Genomic DNA, 20476 nt, shown 5'->3' on the forward strand with positions numbered 1-20476 from the left:
ACTAACCCTCTATCCAGTGTCATTTGCAAATATATTCTCCCATTAAGAAGGTTGCCTTTTAGTTTTGATTGTTTCCTTTCTATGCAAAAGTTTTTCATTTTGATGTAGTCCCAATAGTTTATTTTTGTTTCTATTTCCCTTACCTCAGGAGATGGATCTATAAAAATGTTGCTATGGCTGATGTCAGAGAAATTACTGCCTGTGCTCTCTTTCCAAGATTTTTAAGGCTTCAGATCGCACATTTAAGTCTTTAGTCTACTTTAAGTTTATTTTGTATATGAAAGAAAGTGGCCCAGTGTTACCAACACTATTTGTTGAAGAAACTTTTTCTCAGTGCATATTCTTGCCTCTTTTATCGGAGATTAATTGACCATATAATAGTGGCTTTACTTCTGGGCTTTCTATTATATTGAGCGGGAGGAGTGCTCTCTTTTCTGTTCCATTGATCTTTGTGTCTATGTGCCAATACCATACTATTTTGATTACTACAGCTTCATAGTATATCTTGAATCTGGGATTGTGACACCTCCAGTTTTGTTCTTCCTTTTCAAGTTTGCTTTGGCTGTTCAGGTTCTTTTGTGGCATCATACAAATTTTAGGATTTTATTCTTCCTTTTCAAGTTCGCTTTGGCCATTCAGGGTCTTTTGAGGTTTGATATAAAGTTTAGGATTTAGTACCAGTTCTGTGAAAAATGTTCCTGGTATTTTGATAGAGATTGCATTAAATCTTTAGATCGGTTTTGGTAGTATGGAAATTTTAACAGTATTTATTTTTCCATGTCTTTATATTTCTTTGTGTCATCTTCAATTTTCTTTCATCATTTTTTTCATAATAGTACTTTATTTTTTTGTAGTTGTGTATTTTTTAATTTATTTATTTCTTTACATTTTAAAAACATTGTTTATGTTTTTGTTTAAATTTCAGTTAGTTAAGATACAGTGTAATATTACCTTCAGGTATACAACATAGTGGTTCAACAACACTTCTATACCTGGTGCTCATAACCAGTGCACTCCTATTTTATAGTTTTCACAGTACAGTTCTTTTACCTTCTTGGTGAAGTTTAGTCCTAGGTATTTTGTTATTTTCATGCAATTATAAATGTGGTTGTTTTCTTAATTTCTCTTTCTGCTACTTCATTGTTATTGTATTGAAATGCAGTATATTTCTATATATTGATTTTGTACCCTGTGACCTTACTGAATTCATTTATCAGTTCTAGTAGTTTTTTGGTGGAATCATTAAGGTTTTCTATATATAGTGTTATGTCATCTGCAAATAGTGAAAGTTTTACTTCTTTCTTACTAATCTGGATGCCTTTTATTCCTTTTTGTTGTCTGATTTGCTGTGGACTGTTGGCACTGTTGTATAAAAGAGGTGAGCGTGGACATCCTAGTCTTCTTTTTGACCTTTGGGGTAAAGCTCTCAGTTTTCCACAATTGAGTGTGATTCCATTGAGTTTTCCAGCATTGAGTTATCTGTGGGTTTTTAATATATTGCCTTTATTATGTTCGGACATGTTCCCTCTAAACCTACCTTGTTGAAAGTTTTTTCATGAATCGATGTTGTACTTTGTCAAATGCTTTTTCTGCTGCATCTATTGAAATGATCATATGGTTTTTATCCTTTCACTTGTTGATATGATGTGTCACATCATTGATTTGCAAATATTGAAACACCTTTGTATCCCAGAAAGAACTCCCAATTGATCATGGTGAATTATTATTATTATTATTATTATTATTATTTTGCTGTACTGTGGATTCAGATTACTAATATTAAGGTTTTTGCATCTATAGTCATCAGATATATTGGCCTGTAGTCCTCTTTTTCTGTAGTGTCTTTATCTGGTTTTGGTATAAGAATAATGCTGGCCCAATAGAATGGATTTGGAAGCTTTCCTTTGACTTCTATTTTTTTGGAATAGTTTGAAAAGAATAGGTATTAATTCTTCTATAAATGTTTGCTAGAATTTACCTCTGAAGCTGTCTGGTCCTGGACTTTGGTTTGGTGGGAGGTTTTTGGTTACTGATTGAAGTCCATTACTGGTAATTGGTCTCTTTAAATTTTCTATTTCTCCTAAATCAATTTTGGGGGGTTATATTTTTCTAGGAAATGATCCATTCCTTCTAGGTTGTCCAATTTGTTGGTTAATAATTTTTCAAGATATTCTCTTATAATCCTCTGTATGTCTGTGGTGTCAGATGTTTTCTCCTCTTTCATTTCTGATTTTGTGTATTTTATTTCTGTCTCTCTCTCTTTTATGACTCAGGCTAAAGGTTTATCAATTTTGTTGACCTTTCCAAAGAACCAGCTTCTGGTTTCACTGATCTATTCTATTGTTTTCTTAGTTTTATTTCATTTATTTCTGCTTTACTCTTATTTCCTTCCTTCTACTGACTTTGAATTTTGTTTGCTATTCTTTTTCTAGTTCCTATAGGTATATGGTTGGGTTGTTTATTTCAGATTTTTCTTGCTTCTTGAGGTAGGCCTGTAATGCTATAAAATTCACTATTAGAACTGCTTTTGCTGCATCCCAAAGATTTTGAGCCATTGTGTTTTCGTTTATTTTTTTACTTCTTTTATTTCCTGGTTGACCCATTCATTGTTTTAGTAGCAGGTTATTTAACATCCATGTATCTGTGTTCTTTACAGATTTTTTCTTGTGGTTGATTTCTAGTTTCATAGCATCATCATCAGAAAAGATGCATAGTGTGACTTTGATCTTTTTTAATTTGTTGAGACTAGTTTGTGGCCTAATATGTGATCTGTTCTTGAGAGTGTTGCATATGCATTCAAGAAGGATGTGTATTCTATTTTCGATAGATTATCCTCAATATATCTGATAGATTGCTCTGGTCCCATGTGTCATTCAAAGTCACTGCCCCCTTGTTGATTTTGTTTAGATGATCTATTCATTGATGTAAGTGGGGTGTTAAAGTCACCTATTATTGTATTGCAATTGATTACTTCCTTTATGTTTGTTATTAGCTGCTTTATGTTTTTAGGAGCTCCCATGTTGAATGCATAAATATTTACATTGTTTGTATCTTCTTGTTGAATTGTTCCTTTTATGATTATATAATGTCCTCCTTTGTCTCTTCTTGTAGTCTTTGTTTTAAAGTCTATTTTGTTTGATATAAACAATATGTTTAGGCTTCCTTTTCACTCCATTTGCATAACAAATGCTTTTCCATCCCTTTACTTTGAATCTGTATGTGTCTCTAAGTCTGAAATGTGTCTCTTGTAGACAGGACATAAATGGGTCTTGTTTTTCATCTACTCTGTCACCCTACGTTTTTTGATCGAAGCATTTAGTCTATTTACATTCAAAGTAATTACTGATAGCTATGCACTTATTGCCATTTTGTTACTTGTTTTATGGTGGTTTTTGTAGTTCTCTGTTTCTTTTCTCCCTGTCTTCTCTCATGTTTTACCGTATTTCTTTAGTGCTATACTTGGATTCCTTTCTCTTTATTTTTTGCATATCTATCAGTGGTTTTTGATATGTGGCTTATTTAATTTATTACCTAATATTATCATTAGGTTTGTATATAACATTTTCTACATACAGCAATCTATATTAGGTTGGTAATCACTGAAGTTTGAACCCATTCTTTATTCCTTTCCCCTCCATGTTTTAGGTATATGGTATCATATTTTACTTCATTTTATTTTGTGACTCTCTTGACTGATTTTTGTAGATATACTCAATTTTACTGCCTTTGTGCTTCCTAATTTTCTTACTCCTGCTTATGATTTTTCCTTTCTACTCAAAGAGTCCCCTTTAACATTTCTTGTAGGGCTGGTTTACTGGTCATGAGTTACATTAGCTTTTGTTTGTCTGTGAAACTCTTCACCTTTCCTCTACTCTGAAGATAGCCTTGCTGGATAGAGTATTCTTGGCTGGATAGAGTATTTTTCTTTCAGCACTTTGAATATATCAAGCCACTCCCTTCTGTCCTGTAAAGGTTCCACTAAAAAATCAGCTGATTGCTTTATGGGGTTTCCTTGTACATAACTGTTTCTTTCATCTTGCTGCTTTTAAAATTCTTTCTTTACCACTACTTTCTGCTATTTTAATTACTATATGTCTTACTGTGGACCTTGTTGGTTAATTTTGTTGAGGATTCTCTCTGCCTCCTGGATCTGGATTTCTGTTTCCTTCCCCAGATTCAGGACATTTCCAGCTATTATTTCTTCAAATTCATTATGCTCCATTTATCTCATTTCTTCTTCTAGGATCCCTATAATGCAAATGTTATTATGCCTGATGGTGTTGCTGTGTTCCCTTAGTATATTGTCATATTTTATTACTGTTTTTGTCTCTCCTGTTCAGCTTGACTGATGTGATTACCCTGTTCTCTAGGTGACTGATGTGTTCTTCTTTTTCCTCTAGTCTACTATATATTGCTTCTAGTGTATTTTTAATTTTATTTATATAGTTCATTTCTAATGAGTTCTTTTTTATGTTTCCTATCCCTTTGTTAAGGGTCTCACTGGGGTCCCTCCACACTTCTCTCAAATCAAGTCAGTATCTTTACAATGATTAAATTCCCTACCAAGCATGTTACCTCCATTTCATTTAGGTCTCTTGCTATGGTTTTGTACTATTCTTTCATTTAGGATATATTCCTCTATCTCTTCATTTTGTCTCACTCTGTCTCCCTCTGTATCTGTTAGCAAAGTCAGATACGCCTCCTGAACTTAAAAGTAGTGGTCTTATGAAAAAGAGATCCTGTAGTGCCCTGCAGTCCAATGTCCCCTACTTTCCAGTCACTTCAAGGGTGTCTCCGGTGTGTATTGCATTATGTACCCTGCTGTTGTGGCTGAGCCACTTTTGCCCTTAGTCCAGTCATCTGCAATGACTCTCTTTGCCTATTGTGGACAGGGTTTGGTCCCTGTGTTAGGGGCAGTCTTGGGCCACTTGAGTTTAAGTTGAGTCGGAACAGGTATTTGCCAGTGATGCAATAGCACGGAATGGCAAGAAACTGCAGGGGCGGGGCATGCAGTGTCAGTAGTTCACACTGGTGGGAGGAAGTCTGTAGCTGCCAGGGCCCTAGGCAGGCCAGGTTGGAGAGGGAAGCTCTAAGGAAGCCCAGGGAGTTGGGACGCAGTGTAGCAAAGTTTTGTACAGTTTGCTGAGGGAGGTAACCTGGAGCTGAGGCCTGGCTGGAAAGGCCATGTCTACAGAACAAGGTGGCATAGCATGCGCTGTTAGCAAGTCAGGTGGTGAGTGCTGTGCTGTGGTGGTTCCCATAGGTATCTCTGTGTCTAGGATGCGGATTGGGGAAGGAAAATAGCACCTGCCATCCCCTTGTTACTGGAGAAGTCTCCCAATGGTCTCTGCCCCTCCAGCACACTCTCTGAGATTAGTAGACAAATCTCCCTCCCAGGTATTTTTCAAACTGCTGCTTCTGTGCTAATCTCTGTGGGGCTGTTTTTTGTGCTGTCTCTTTAATGGTGCTGACTCCCTCTCCCAGCTTTTCTAAGAGCCTACTGATTTTTAAAATTCCAGCTTTTAAGGCCCACTGATTACAAGAACTTGTGAAATTTGGCCCCTCTCGTTTTCAAAGCCAAATGTTACTGCTACATCTTCCCCATTCTAGTTCCCTTTGCCTGGGGTTTGAGGTGTAGGGTCTGTTTCTCTCCCTTCCCTATGTCCACAAAGACCCTCCATCTTGAGAATAGTCCTGCAGGTCTGCTTAGCTCCTGACCTTCCTTCCTGGTCTCTTCCCTTCCTACCCTATTTGATGGGGACTCTTGTCCACACTTGTTTTCTGAGTTATTAACACTGATATGTCCATTACCTAGTTGTATCCTTGGGACAAGGTGAGGCTAGGATCCTTCTACTCCACCATCTTCCCTGGAACACTACTATACTTTCTATAAAATACTTACATTAAGAGATTAAGAATGGAGTTAACTCTAAGCTTCAGAGTGCTTTCAACCAAAATAGAGACCAAGAAGGAATAGTTACATTGGGAGAAAGCCATTAGACTCTATGTTCTTTGAGGACAGTGATCTATTATGTAGTTCCAGAAACTATCATCCAGCCAATAGTTCTACTAGCAGTGAACATTGAATCAAATGAAACATATATTTCAGTGTAATTGTTTTAAATTTGTTACAAAATTGAATAAAAATAGTGTTACATAAAGTATAATAATAAAGTATAATAATCTGAAAAAATGGAGAAGAAGTAAGATGTGTTACATTGCAGATATGTCTCTTACACAGAGTGGGGAAAGAATCAAAAGGAGAATATGATGCAAAATATTTTTTGTACACTAGTAATTTTTGACATATATAATTTTTGAGAAATTTGAATGTAATAATGAAAAGAATTAAAAATAGAATGAATATGCCATCCTAAGCATGGGGTAAATAAAAATAGGAATAACAAATTCTACAGAGAAAATACACAATAAAAACAAGAAATCCTACAAAACATAGCAGACAAAACAAAAAGAAGACATATAAATTGTAACAATAAAAGTAAATGCCATTAATTCCATAATAGCCAAGGGAAAAATTAAGTGTAACTTAAAAGAAACTGTTAAAATTAGACTAAATTTTAAAAAGAAAAGGAATTAAGATAATTTGTTAGAAAAAAAAATCAAACATTAAAATATCAAGAGTTGCAACACTGTTTCTAGATGAAGTTGAAATTTAGGCAGAAATCATTAAACAGCTCAAAGACCATAATATTATATTGACAAATGGCACATTTGACAACTAATGCATTGTCTATTGACAATTTCCATATACACTGAAAATGACTGGAAGGAGATATGCCAAATTAAGCAGCAATTATCTCAAGGAGATATGATCATGGGCAACTTGCTCTTTCATGATACTGTTATGTATTCATGCCCATAAACATTTATAAAGGAAAATAGTGAAAGAAAGAAAACCTTCTACAAAGTAAAATAAATGTAACTAATTTTTAACCTTTCTTCTTCCTTCTCAACATATCCTGTCCATGCCACTGAATATGTCTAACCATCCCCTTTTAAAATTGTTTCTCTGTTTCCTAAGATTTTTTTTTCTAGTCTTCCTCTTCTACTTGGGGTTGTGTCTTCTCTGGATTTTCTTCCCTCTAACTATCAGGATTATTCCAAAGATTTCTCTCCTTGCTGTTACCTCCTTCCTTATAATCATGTGGATATAACTACTGTCTCTCCCCAGGAAGTTTTTATTACCTCTTTACCCTGCTCTGCCTTTGCAACTACTTGGTGGGTACCTCTACTTGAACATCTTGATGACACCAAAAACTCAGCACAGTATATCTAAAACTGAAGTTAATTTAGTGTCATTCATCATTCATTAAGTGACTATGTAGCACCTCGTCTGTATCAAATTTTGGGACTACAAAGTCAATTCTTGCCTTCAAAAGGCTAAGAATTTAATGGATCCTTCTAAAATTTGGCCCTCTTTCTTCTTCTCTCTTTTGGTAAAAAAGCACTATCAACTTCTGAACTATCTAGGCTAAACATCTCTGGCTTGCTTTAGTAAGTTAGTAGTTAATTAACCTAGTCAGCCAGTCAGTTTACTCTTCTCCCTCTCTTGCTTTTCAAATCCAAATAGTGGCCCAAGTTATATTTTCATTTTTCTACCTGGTCTTCATCACTACTGGCTACTCTCTATTCATACTTCACAAGCCTCACCTGTATTTTTGAAATAGCCTCGTAAATTATCTCATCACCTCCAAGTCTCTGTACATTTGATTCATCTCATCTATTGCCCATTCAATCTTGCTAAAGTATATAACTCTTGGATTCACCCTCACTTTTTCAGGCTTAGCACAAGTGCAAGTAAATTGTGGCAGTGACATATCATTAATTAAACATTTCCTACTTCCAGCAAGAAGTTTTCTTTTCCTTCTATAGGCTTACCTTTCTTATAGCACTTATTATTCATCCTTAATGTTATGGGCATTTATGAATAGCATTTATTGCACACTTGGTATTTTTAAAGCTCAATAGTATGATATATTTCCAGTATGAGATCTTTTTCTAAAAACAAGAATTATAATTGTTACTTCCTTATAGTTCAGAAGCTTACTTAAGAGAAAATTTGTTACAAGAAAGTGCTAAAATACAGAAAGAAGTTCCAACTATTATTTTTGTTGACTCTGGCTCAATAGCACAGCATGTTCTAGCAAAGTAAACTATCGAAGACTGGATTTTTTTTTTAAACATCTCACTTCTAAAGTGGCTGCAGAATCTTGGCTTAAGGAAATAAACTAGTACGATCTTTACGACTCTAGGAGAATAATAGTTGTCCCCCTTGCCACAAAAATATTAAGTATACTTAAGTATGACATGGTACATGAACTGATTTTATAGCAATAATGTCAGATGATTAATAATTAGACATTAGGAGCAACAAAATATACTTTGTACCAGACAACTGATACAGTTTTTGACTAGTTGGTTGGTTAAACTCTTGTAGCTTCTTAGTTTCACCTCAGTGCCCTTCTCAATTCTAAACAGTATAACACAGTACATTTTTATTTGAAGAACCCATCCGGACTGCTTAAATTTCCTTGGGATTGATTTTGCAGCCTCTAAGTACAGGTAGTAGCTGGTTCTGTGTGCACACACACAAAAAACTTTGAATTGATTTAAAATGAACCAGGTCAGTGTAGATCAATTTAGGCCACAACGACCCATGAGGAGATGCAAATTAGGATTCTCCTACTGAGACTGAAAATAGATTCCATCAAGTCTTCTCTAAGCAGATTCTGAAAATGTATCTTAAAAGGGACAGCTATAAAAATTCCAAGATTACTGTAGCAATTTGAGTAAGAGAAAATGGAAGATAGGACAGGAAATAAAAAGATATCTTAACACAAAAAAATTTCCCAACATATAACCTAGTGTTTTTAATCAGTTTAGGAGGAAGACACCATTGGAAGAAAAAAATAAAAGAGCAATGTACTAACGATTTTAGACCACCTGCACTTGTCAATCATAATTTCTCCTGCAAAAGTGATAAAGGGCAGTTCCAAATATGATAGAAAACACTGCATGTACATGCATATATTCTTTCCCGTGTGTGAGGTACTTAACAGACACTTTTTGGTTTTCCAGGTGGTTTACAAAAAAGCTAATAGCTAATAAAGCCCCCGCACCAAAAACTGGAGCTGACTTTATTTGAGGGTCGCATTGCTATCACACACTGATTGTTTCACTGATGTCATGAGATCAAACTATGGAAAGTGGAAATGATTTTACAATTACTTTTGGTGTATTTCCCTGTAGCACAATGAGCAGTTTCATTTTATTACCGGAGTGAAGTAGAATCCCCATTCTGACAACCCCAGGTGTAAAATACTTCACTTTAAATCTCTATTGTTTAACTTTAGAACTATTGGATAATAAGGTGCTCCTTAAGGGTGTATTCATTGGCAAACATGTTTTAGTTTGGGTGAAACTACAGATCACCCAGTTTAAGGATCTTAGCCCTGCCTCTGCCACTAACTAGCTGGGTGTAACACAGCCTTCAGCCTCTCAACACTTTAATCTCCTCATCTCAGCCTCTCATTTGAGCCCCTATTACCTTGTCTGAACTCCCTGAGCTTTAGTCAACCTGTTTAGTTCTTTCACTGTTTCATTTTATAACAACCAAGACTCCGTTTTAATACCATAAGGCAAGAAATAAAGACCAATATTATAAACCAAACACCTTAAGCAGTGTTAACTAGACTTCAGAACAAAAACCATTACCAGAGCTAAAAAAAAAAAAAAAAAAAACGACATTATGAAATGATGGGGGGGGGGAAATCAATTCACTAAAAATAAAAAACAATCCTAATTATGCATGGACCTAAAAGCTGTGCTTACAAATACATGAAGCAAATATGGAAGTGAAAGAGAAATAGACAAATCTATACTTCGGATTTGAAGTATCCATAATACTTGGACACTTCAACAATTTTCTCCCAGCAATTAATGTGTAACAAGTAGACAGAAAATTAATAAGGATATTAAAACCAGAAAATTAAAAACCAAAAATTAATAAGGATATTAAAACCAACACTATCAACTTTATGTAATTAACATTGTAGAACATTCCAACTAACAACAGAATATATTTTCATGTAGGCATGGAAGATTCACCAAGACACAGTATTCTGAGCCATAAACCATAATACATTTAATAAAAATCATAAAAAGTCCATTCTAAGACTACTTAAAAACTTAAATTAGAAAACAGTAGAAGGAAGGTATCTGGAAAAATCTCCAAATACTTGGAATTAAACTACACCTCCAAAACAACCCATGAGTCAAAGAGGAAGTCATAAGAAAATGAGAAAACATTTTAAATTGAAAGAAAACAAAATTTTTTTATTTTGTAAAATGCAGTTAAAACAATGTTTAAAGGTAAATGTTTACATTAGAAAAAAAGAAAAAAGTAAAGGCCCCAAATTGGTGATCTAAGCTTCCACTTTAAGAAACTGGGAGGGGCGCCTGGGTGGCTTAGTCGGTTGAGCATCCGACTTCAGCTCAGGTCATTATCTCAGGGTCTGTGAGTTCAAGCCCCGCGTTGGGCTCTGTGCTAACAGCTCAGAGCCTGGAGCCTGCTTTGGATTCTGTGTCTCCCTCTCTCTCTTCCTCTCCCCTGCTCATGCTCTGTCTCTGTCTCAAAAATAAATAAAAACATTAAAAAAATTAAAAAAAAAGAAACTGGGAAAAGAAAAGCAAATTAAACTCTAAGTAGAAGAAAATATAATATGGATGCAATCATCAATGAAATTGAAAGTGGAAAAAACAATAGAGTAAATGGAAATCAAATGCTTTTTCTTTGCAAAGATCAATAAAAATTATAAACGTCTAGCAAGACTTATCAAGCAAAAGAACACAAAAATGGAAGCTACCAATTATCAATATCAAACTAAAAAAAGAAACATTATTACAGATCCTATAGACATTCTAATGATAATATAATATTACAAACTATTTAATCCCTATAAATTCAACAGCTTAGATGCAATAGGCAAATTCCTTGAAAGGCAAAAACTATCAAAGTTCATTCAAGAAGAAATCAGTGTAACGTGACTACTCTAATATATATAAAGGAACTGAATTCTTAAAATCCTTCCAAGAAAGGAAATACTGAACCCATTAGATTCAATAATTCTCCTAAACCTTTAAGAAAGAAATCATATCTATTCTACAGTAACTCTTCATGAAAGTAACACTTTCTAATTCATATTATGAGGCAGCACTGCTGAGATACTAAAACCAGAAAATGTGTTACAAGAAAAAAAAAATCTGTGGATAAATATTTTTCATGAACACAGACATAAAATTTTTAACAAAATGATAGCAAATCAAGTTCAGGAATATATAAAAAAAAGATGATAAATTATGAGCCAGTATGTTTTATTTCAGGAATGCCATTTCAACACTGAAAAATCAATCATCATGATTACCATATTGCTAAAGAAGGAAAACAAATTACAAATGCCACAGTTAGATAATATATATTATAATGCATTCTAAAATTTGTATGTATTTTGCACATATTTGCAAAGAACAAGCATGTGTGTGTGTGTGTACACACATCCAATCAAAACACATGCACATGGTGGCAAAGTAGTCAGTAGCCTATATATATTCACTCAAAATTATGACAAAGGTAGTATATCCTGATCTGTCATCTATCTAGAGACAGAATCTTTATCACGATAAACTCCTTGAAGCTGGGAATCGTGTTTTTCTGCCATTGTTTATCATAACTTCTTATAAAGCAAGTTCTCCTTTATCTTAAAGATCCTGTCTTAAAGATCTCTTAAAGATCCTGTGTGTGTTTATTATAATTGTTTTTTATTTTTTTCTTTTATTCTAGTTTCATCCTAATTTATCTTTCAACTGTTGATTTTCTCGCTAGTTCTCTTGTAGTATTCATTGGTGGGAATTTTGGTTGTAAGCTAATTTTAGGTGATGTTTTAATTTCTCTCTTCACCCATCACTTGTTTTCCTTCTCTCTCTTTCTTTGCTCAACCTTTCCTGTGTCTTTGTTTTTACAACCATTTTCTTCAGGTTGTCGCAGTGTTCTGGTGTTCTAATACAAAATAAGGTCACATGTTGGCTTTGTGGAGCTCTCCTTCTCTAGTGATGTGAAGATATTGTAAATCAATGAGCCAAGAGAATCTTAGCTCAGTACCTAGTTTAGAGCTTGTATCTGTGTCCTCTTAATCTCCTGGGAATGCAGCCTGATCTCAAGTGTAGGCTCAGGCAGGATTAATAGCAGCTATCTTCAGCCCCTTTGAAGAGAGAAGGGAAGCTGACAGAAATTATAGTAGTAGGCCTGACTACACCTCCCCATCTTATGTTGGGGTGCTTTTATTCTCTGATACCCCACAGCAGCTGAACCCAAAGAAGTCTCTAGCGGCTTTTGGCCACCATGCTGATCCCCACTCACTACTCTCCATTTCTTTTATGTTTTTTATATAAGGATAGGTTGTCCTCATTTTTTGTATGATTATGAATTTTTACTTTTAAAACCATTTTTATGTACGTCCTATGTGTCTGGAGCAGTTAGAAGGGATGACATGCTCTGGGGCTTCAAGTATGTACTTCCTACGCTAGCTTGGTTAGAAGTCTTGTACCTAAAACACTCCAAATATTTGCTTAAGTGACTCATATAAATTTTGCCTAATAGGAAATATTGCAGTTATGTTATACTGAGTTATTTTCTTTCCCTTTACTTCCAGCACTGTGTATTACGTGAAATCAAAATGAGTGTCTCTTTGAGGTTAACAAGAATTAAGCCTTTGGGATGATTATCAGGCATCTTTGAGGCCATAAGACCATTTGATGGTATATGTAGAAATTGACTTAGGCACATTTCTGTTGCAGCCTTATTATTTTGTTTACATACTTACCTGTAGAAAATATAGATATTAGAAAGCACATTTTATGCTATTGCCTTGGAAACATCAACTTTCTGTTATTCTCAACTATATCAGTAGCATTCCTTGCCCCCTGATGCTAGGGAAAGTAGAACTCTCTGTAGACTACAAGGACCAACTCTTATTTTCACTAAAGCTTTTATTCTTTGATCCATTAGCAGGTTGATGTCTCTTAATGTCAAAAGGTGCACAAAGCTTCAAAGACACATAGCACTGAGTTAGATCTTAAAAATACAAAATAAATTTTTTTTTTAATCTTAGGAACAAGTCCTGTCTTTTCCCTTATACTAGTGAATTAAAAATATTACCAGTTCATGACTTAGTGGCCATTTACATTAAAAATCAGCAGGTGTGAAACAGGACCTCCTAATATTCTTCAATGTACTTGCCGTGCTAAGACTCCAAGAGCCTTGGTTTCTTAATGGTTTCTAAGCATCATTCCCCACTAAAAGGAACAAGGGCTCCTTGAAGAAATGGCTAACTTCAGAACTGGGCAGGAAAGATAGAAGGTGAAAAGTATCTGGTTCTAAAAAGTCTGGAAGCACTTTTTTAAAAATACTGAGGGGCGTCTGGGTGACTCAGTCTGTTGAGTGTCCGACTTTGGCTCAGGTCATGATCTCGCGGTTTGTGAGTTCGAGCCCCTCCTCCGGCTCTGTGCTGACAGCTCAGGGCCTGCTTGGGATTCTGTGTCTCCTTCTCTCTCTATCCCTCCCCCGCTTGTGTGTGTGTGTGTGTGTGTGTGTGTGTGTGTGTGCACTCTCTCTCTCTCTCTCAAAAATATATAAATGTAAAAAAATTTTTTTCTTAAATACTGAGACATATCAAAATGACACAGGAATCTGACTGAAGGTCTCCCTTAGGCAATATACAAGACCAAGTAACGATGAGAATAACAGATTAAAACTCATTGAGAAAAACAAGGATCAATAAAATTATAGGGTTATAAATAAGGGTTATAAATGAGTAAATAATTGTATAAATAAGTAAAGAAGGAGAAAGGGAAAGCTCTTTTGGAAGAAAGATGACTCCTAAATGCAGTAGAAACAACAGAGATAGAAAATTTTGCAACTGTGATTGCTGTGCAAGAAATATGAAACAAAAAAATCAATGAATACTGAAACTAGTGGGTAGAGGTTTAAGAGCAAACGAGGTACTAAGATAGTATCAAAATATTTTCTGATAAATTAATTACAGAATATAGAGTAAGTCTATGGTGGAAAAATCTATTAGACACGACCTTAACCAAGAGTTGAAAATTAAAATCACCAATAATCAAATAGACTAATATCCTTGATATGGTGCACTGAGAAGGACATATCCTTTCTGTGCTTTTGTTGCTACAGATGAATAACCTGAATCTAATTATGAGGAAAAATTTAACTCATATCATGTTTTGTTCTACAGTGTAGTTTTCTGTCATCTGTAAAAATGTCAAGATTAAAAAAAAAAAAACATAAAGGTTGAGGAATGGTTCGAAACCAAATGAGACAAGAGAGACATGACAATCAAATGCAATGTGTGATTCTGGACTACATCCTGGAGCGTGGGGGAAAAAAATTGCTATAGAAGAACTTTCAAAAAAAATTGGACACATTTGAATATGGACTGTGAATTATAGGTTAGTACTGTATCAATTTCAATATCCTGATTTTGGTAATTGTTCTGTGTTTATATAAGAGAATGTTCTTGTTCTGGGGAAATATACTTAAATATTTAGGGATAAAGGGACATGCTGTCTGAGATTTACTTTCACATGGTTTGGTAAAAATGTATGTGTGTGTATGACATACATACATCGTATGTGTGTTTATGTGGCTGTGTGAATAGATAGATGTATAGACAGGTAATACGCATTGCATGATAAAATGAATGCAGCAAAATGCTAACAATCTATGATTCCAGAAAAAGATACATATGGATATCCTTTGTACTTCTCTTGCAAGTTTTCTTTTGTTTGATATTGTATCAAAATAAAAAGCTATCCACCCTCCCAAATACTTGCATTAGAATGCTAAACATTTATTCCCAAAATATTACAAATATTATTTTGCTCAAATCATTTTTGAAGTAATTTTTTAAAAATCATCTTTGAGGATATGTTGCTACTTCTCACACACAAACACGTACACACACAAATGCTGTTACATATGTCATAGTCGGATGTTTATTAGATATCTTAAACTTTCTATGTCCCAAACATGTTATTTTTGCCCATTTAGTCCTGTCTTTTCCCTTGATCTCATTTCAAGCCATTCTTATTTTAGTGGAATGGCAAAGTTCTCCCTCTTGCTAAGTTCAGACACATGGGACTTATTCCAAAGATCCCATTTCCCCTCCTTTTGTCCATCTCCAATTCATCAGTATTTACTGTCAGTTCTACTTTTAAACACTCTTCTCTGACTCCACTATTTCTTCCCTCCAGACTCTCTATCACATCTCACCTGCCCTACAGTGCCACCCTCCCACCTAATGTCCCTGTATCTCCTCTCACCTCTCTGTTCTCCATCACACTGGCCTTCCTGCTGCCCCTTCCACAGGCCAGGCTGACTGTTCTAATCTGAAGGCCTTTGTGGTTGCTATCTGACATACTTATTCTCCAAGGATTCACATGACTATCTCTTTTCATCATCTGGGTCTTTGCTCAAATATCACCTCTTCTGAGAGAACCTTCCTGACTATCCTGTATAAGGAAGCCATATTTTGCCTAACTTTTCATTCCATTGCTTGAACTTTTTCATAGCACTTCCCACACACTGAACTTATGATAACAGTTATTTTTAATATAGTTATTTTTATTCCCACATTAGAAGAGCCAGAGAGGAGAAAATTGCCTCTTCAGTCTTTTATCAGCAGAGTACAGTACCTGACAAATTGTAGATGCTCAGTAAATATCAAATGAGTGAAAATGGGCAAAAGCTACACAATAAATACAGACTTGCAATGTTATTGCTATGGGACAATAATATTACTCAATTCCTGAGTCAGCAGCTTGGACTGTGTTGATGGGGGCTGAAAAGTAGAAAAGATGGGGAGAGGAGAACAAGGGAGAAAACTACACAGCTTGATAAGACATCATGGAGGGCCAGATTTAGTCTGGGATCTAGACTGCTGCCAGTTTGCTCAAAATGGCATTAATGTGTAGGTGGTTGCACCTGGAAGTATGGCATAAATGTAAATGATACCTAAGAGTCCAGCCCTGCTAACGTATGGTATGACCTTTAAGTTCACATTTATTCAGGTGCACCACACAGCATCTGTCAGAGGATATACAGTTCTCATATTCAAAAACATCTTTATGAGAGAAATCATTCCATATAGAATATAAATGAAGAGGAACTTTACGTTTTGAACAGGAGACATAACCATGATAATATGAATCACCATAGCATTTGGAAAGATCTTAGAGTTAAACTTATATATACCATGAAACTAGCGCATATTATAGATCGTGAAACTACTATAAAATTCCATTCTTCCAGCTCACTAACTGCAAATGTTTTCCAAGGACTTTGAGGCAGGAAATTAAAAGCAAAACATGCTAATGCCTATCCTGGTAATACTTTCACCGGAAATCAGCCAAAGCCTTGGACAGGCTTCCCTAAGTCAGTAGCATCCTTATCAGCAGACAGTTTTCCTGAAGAAAACTATCAAACAAACCACACCAAGAGAAGCACTACCAAAAGGCAAAGATTTTCAATGTAGATACAGAGTGGGAAATCTGCCTTTACTTTCTAACACTGCATTAGCACACTGTCAAATAAATATGCTGATAGACAAAGACAGGGAAAACCAGGTCAAGAAGATCAGCCTGGTTGGGAAGCTGTCTTGATAAAATATTATATCGGTGAGGCATCAAACTGGAAGTTCCTCAGAGCTGTGGTTATGTCTAGCTTTCTATTTGTCACTGGGACCTCTACCTGACAAAGCTGTCACATTCAACTTCTTAAGCCATTCCATCAGTGTCATCTGTGATTGGTAGTTAACATCATATGACAAGGCAGTGTCCATGAAAGGGTGGTCTAGAGCCCAGACCCTTAACCAGCCCTGAAGTTAGGCTGCCTAATATGTCAGCTGGGTCCAATTTCAGTAAAGGGATCTGAATGTACCAGAATGTTACTTTCTTATTCTCCTTTGTTTAAAAAAAATTTCAGTTTCAATTTGCCATTTAAGTATACTGCCATCTCAGTATTTTGGTGTATAAATTAACATTTTAAAGGTTGCTTTAACAGTTCGGCAATTCCAAACATCTAACACATATACACAACTACTAATTTAGGAACTTAAACTAAATAAATAATAAAATGTGCCCAACCATCTATCTACAGATTCACTCATCAGTGCATTGTTGGTAAAAGCAAGATGGGATGTCATGTACAACATGGTGACTATTGATAACACTGCTATGTAACACATAGGAAAGTCATTGGGCAAGTATTCCCTAAGAGTTCTCAGCACCAGGGGAAATTTTTTCTTTCTTCTTTTCTCCTTTCTGTTTACTTTATCTATATGAGAAGATGGATGTTAACTGAGCCTATTGTGGTAATCATGTCACAAAATATGTGAATCAAACTACTGTGTTGTATGTGTAAGTTTAAGACAGTGATGTATAAGTTTAAGACATCCAATTCGTCATTAAAAAACCTGGCAGGGGGCGGGGGGATACAATAGGCTCTTGCAGAGCCAGACTTGGGTGGGACAGCACCACTTCCAATCTGAAACAGCTATAGAAAGATCAGTAAAATTTCTATTTCTAATGACTAATAACAAATTTCTGGAAGGGAAGAAGATTAGCCAACAAATCCTTGGGATTTATTTGGCTCCCCTAAATTCAACCCTATCAGAATTCTATATTTTCTCCTAACAGTCTTCTAGGCATATGCAGTACAAGCACAATCCAACAACAAATTATATCCTCTTTTAACTTAAAATTCCTGCTTGGCAATATGGTACTAATACTACTAACTGGCTAGAAAATAATAGTTTATTGATTGATTCTCCCAATATTTACTGCATATCTACCATATGCATCAGCTTGTATGTTACCAATAAGATACAGCAATGAACAAGACAGAAAAATCCCACATGACATTTTCATTCTAGGGATATTTAATGAGTTGGGAAAACCTTCACATTCTAAGAATAACTGAAAATAGCAGATTGCAAAGTTCTATAAGCAAAATAATCACAATTATGCAAAACAAATAAGTTACTTATTATTAAGTGAATACTGCCATTTGATTGGAAAGACATCTGTGGAGAAATTGGGTGTTGCCTGAGAAAAGTGAATAGCTACTGTGACAGATCCCCACCATTTTATAACCTCTGTACTTTTGAGACAGATGCAAGTTTTATCAATGCAGGAAAGTAGATCACTCGCTAATGAGATTCATATAAACTAAGTTTTAAAAAATAGATGCACAAAAACAGAATGCCAGATATTGATTTACAAAAAGAACTAATTTAGCAGCATAATCTCTCCCAAAGGCAATTCCACACAGGAAAGCAATTTTGTTGTTTTTTTTTTTAAGTTTGCATATTGAGCAAAAGATCAGAGCAAAGGAAATTAGATAGATTAGGGCTGCTTTCTACGATGCTCACTTTTCTCTGCTTCCACTGCTGACTAGCCTCCTAAATTTACCCATTCTTTCTTTAGATGAGTTTATTCATTCAGAAGAATAAAGTAACTTGATTGAATGAGGATCTTTTGGTAAGTGTAATTTCTCCCCTTATCCATTAATATGTATTTCTGGGTTTTGAAGTTCATAAGGCGACAGTGATATCTTAGTGGTTAGCCACAGTGTGTACAGGGTGTGTGTGTGTGTGTGTGTGTGTGTGTGTGTGTGTGTGTGTGTGTGTTTACTGGGTAAGTCACCTCCAAAAAGTAGATCTGTAAGGGAACACACTAAAATAGTAATAATGATTACCTAAAGGTGATAGGAAGAGGGATGTGAGGGCTTATTTCTTTTTCTCATTTTTTATGAAAAATATGTATGTTTATAACCAGAAAAGCAATTAAAGAAGATGGTGACACACCAATACTCCTGCCAAGAAAATGGGGAAAACAAGCTTAAATCATTCACTTTGCTAAAGTGGCTAAAACTTTGAAGACCAGTTAAGAAAGGTTTTCAAGGGAAGATGACCAAAGAGATCAGCTAATCCTTCTTAGATACTATTTCTCCATGTAACTTGTCAATTGTGAATGCAGAATAAGAGGCTAAAAATCTGAGCTTTGCTGGGTAGAGGCATACTGGTGGGAGACAGAAAAACTAGAACTTCTGGTGGTCTTGTAAGGCTGGAGAGATAAAACTGAATAATTGATGAGCTTCAAAATCCAGCCAGTTTTTCTTTAGAAGTATTGCCAAATTCTAAAACTGTGCAGTGTGGGAAGCTAACACACTAGCAGAACACCTCTGAAAATCAAAGGAGCATTGGCAGCATAGTTTCCAAACTATGAGAGCCATCAGTTCCAAAACTCATGAAATATTTCAAAAAGCTTACAAATAAAAAATAAGATAAATACAAAGAAAATAACACTTAAGTATATCATATTTACAACTACTGAAAGCAAAATATAAAAATCTTCAAATGAGATCTGTATTAGCTTGCTTGGGCTCCTGTCAAAAAAAAAAAAAGTGCCACAAACTAAGGGGCTTCAACAACAGATTTTTATTGTCTCACAGTTTTGGAGGCTGTTAGACAAGAAGATCAAGGTGTCGGCAAGGTTGTTTTCTTGTGAGGGAGAAATATGTTTCATGTTTCTGTCTAAGCTTCTAGTGGTTTTCTGACAATCTTGGCATTCCTTGGATGTGGCTATATCACCCTGATATCTGCCTTTGTCTTCACATGACATTTTCCCTGTATATTTATCTGCATCCAGATTTCCCCCTGTATATAGGAACATTAGTCATACTGAATTAGGGGCCCACTCTACTCCAGTATGACCTCATCTTAACTAATTCCATATGCAATATCTCTATTTTTAAATAAGGTCACATTTTGAGGTACTGAGGGTTAGGACTTCAACATGTTAATTTTGAGACAACACCATTTGAACCCATAATTATTGCCTTAAATAAATGCATAACTTTAAATATAAATGTAGAAAAGACTAATAATTAATGATATTACTTATGAACAGGGATGCGATAATGATAAATGAATCATTAGCAAATCTATTTGAGTGGTATATAAAAACCATAATATATCATGATCATATGGGTATAATTCCAGGAATACAAGTTCAGTTTATCAATCAAAAATCAAGTGGTGTAATTTATTAGTTTAATTGAATAAAAAAATATGATCATTTTAAGAGATATATGAATATGTTTGATAAAACCCAAGATCCTTTCATAATAAAAAATATCTTAGTAAATTAAGGAATAGGAATTACTTCTTAACTTGATAAAGATGATTTTTTAAGTCCACAGCTAATACCACACTTAATGATGATTCATTGAAACCTTTATCCATAAGACTGGGACTTATTCAGGAAATGCACAATGTTATCACTTCTATTCAACTATAAGTTGAAGCCCAGTATAATGAGG

The 20476-nt window shown here is 35.0% G+C and overlaps 1 protein-coding gene and 1 long non-coding RNA gene across 10 annotated transcripts in view; one reads left to right on the plus strand and one right to left on the minus strand.

Annotated features, from left to right (window-relative positions):
• The window catches only part of LOC128316331 (uncharacterized), a 37533-nt gene extending 19870 nt beyond the window's left edge, over positions 1-17663 (plus strand). The window contains exons 2-3 of the long non-coding RNA XR_008300039.1: positions 14336-14544; positions 17252-17663. This is a non-coding gene — a long non-coding RNA (uncharacterized LOC128316331). The remainder of the gene's footprint in view (positions 1-14335; positions 14545-17251) is intronic.
• TMEM232 (transmembrane protein 232) overlaps positions 1-20476 on the minus strand; it is a 206212-nt gene that overhangs the window by 21236 nt on the left and 164500 nt on the right. The window lies entirely within an intron of this gene.

Source organism: Acinonyx jubatus, chromosome A1 (genome assembly GCF_027475565.1).
Source record: "Acinonyx jubatus isolate Ajub_Pintada_27869175 chromosome A1, VMU_Ajub_asm_v1.0, whole genome shotgun sequence".
Taxonomy (NCBI): Eukaryota; Metazoa; Chordata; class Mammalia; order Carnivora; family Felidae; genus Acinonyx; species Acinonyx jubatus.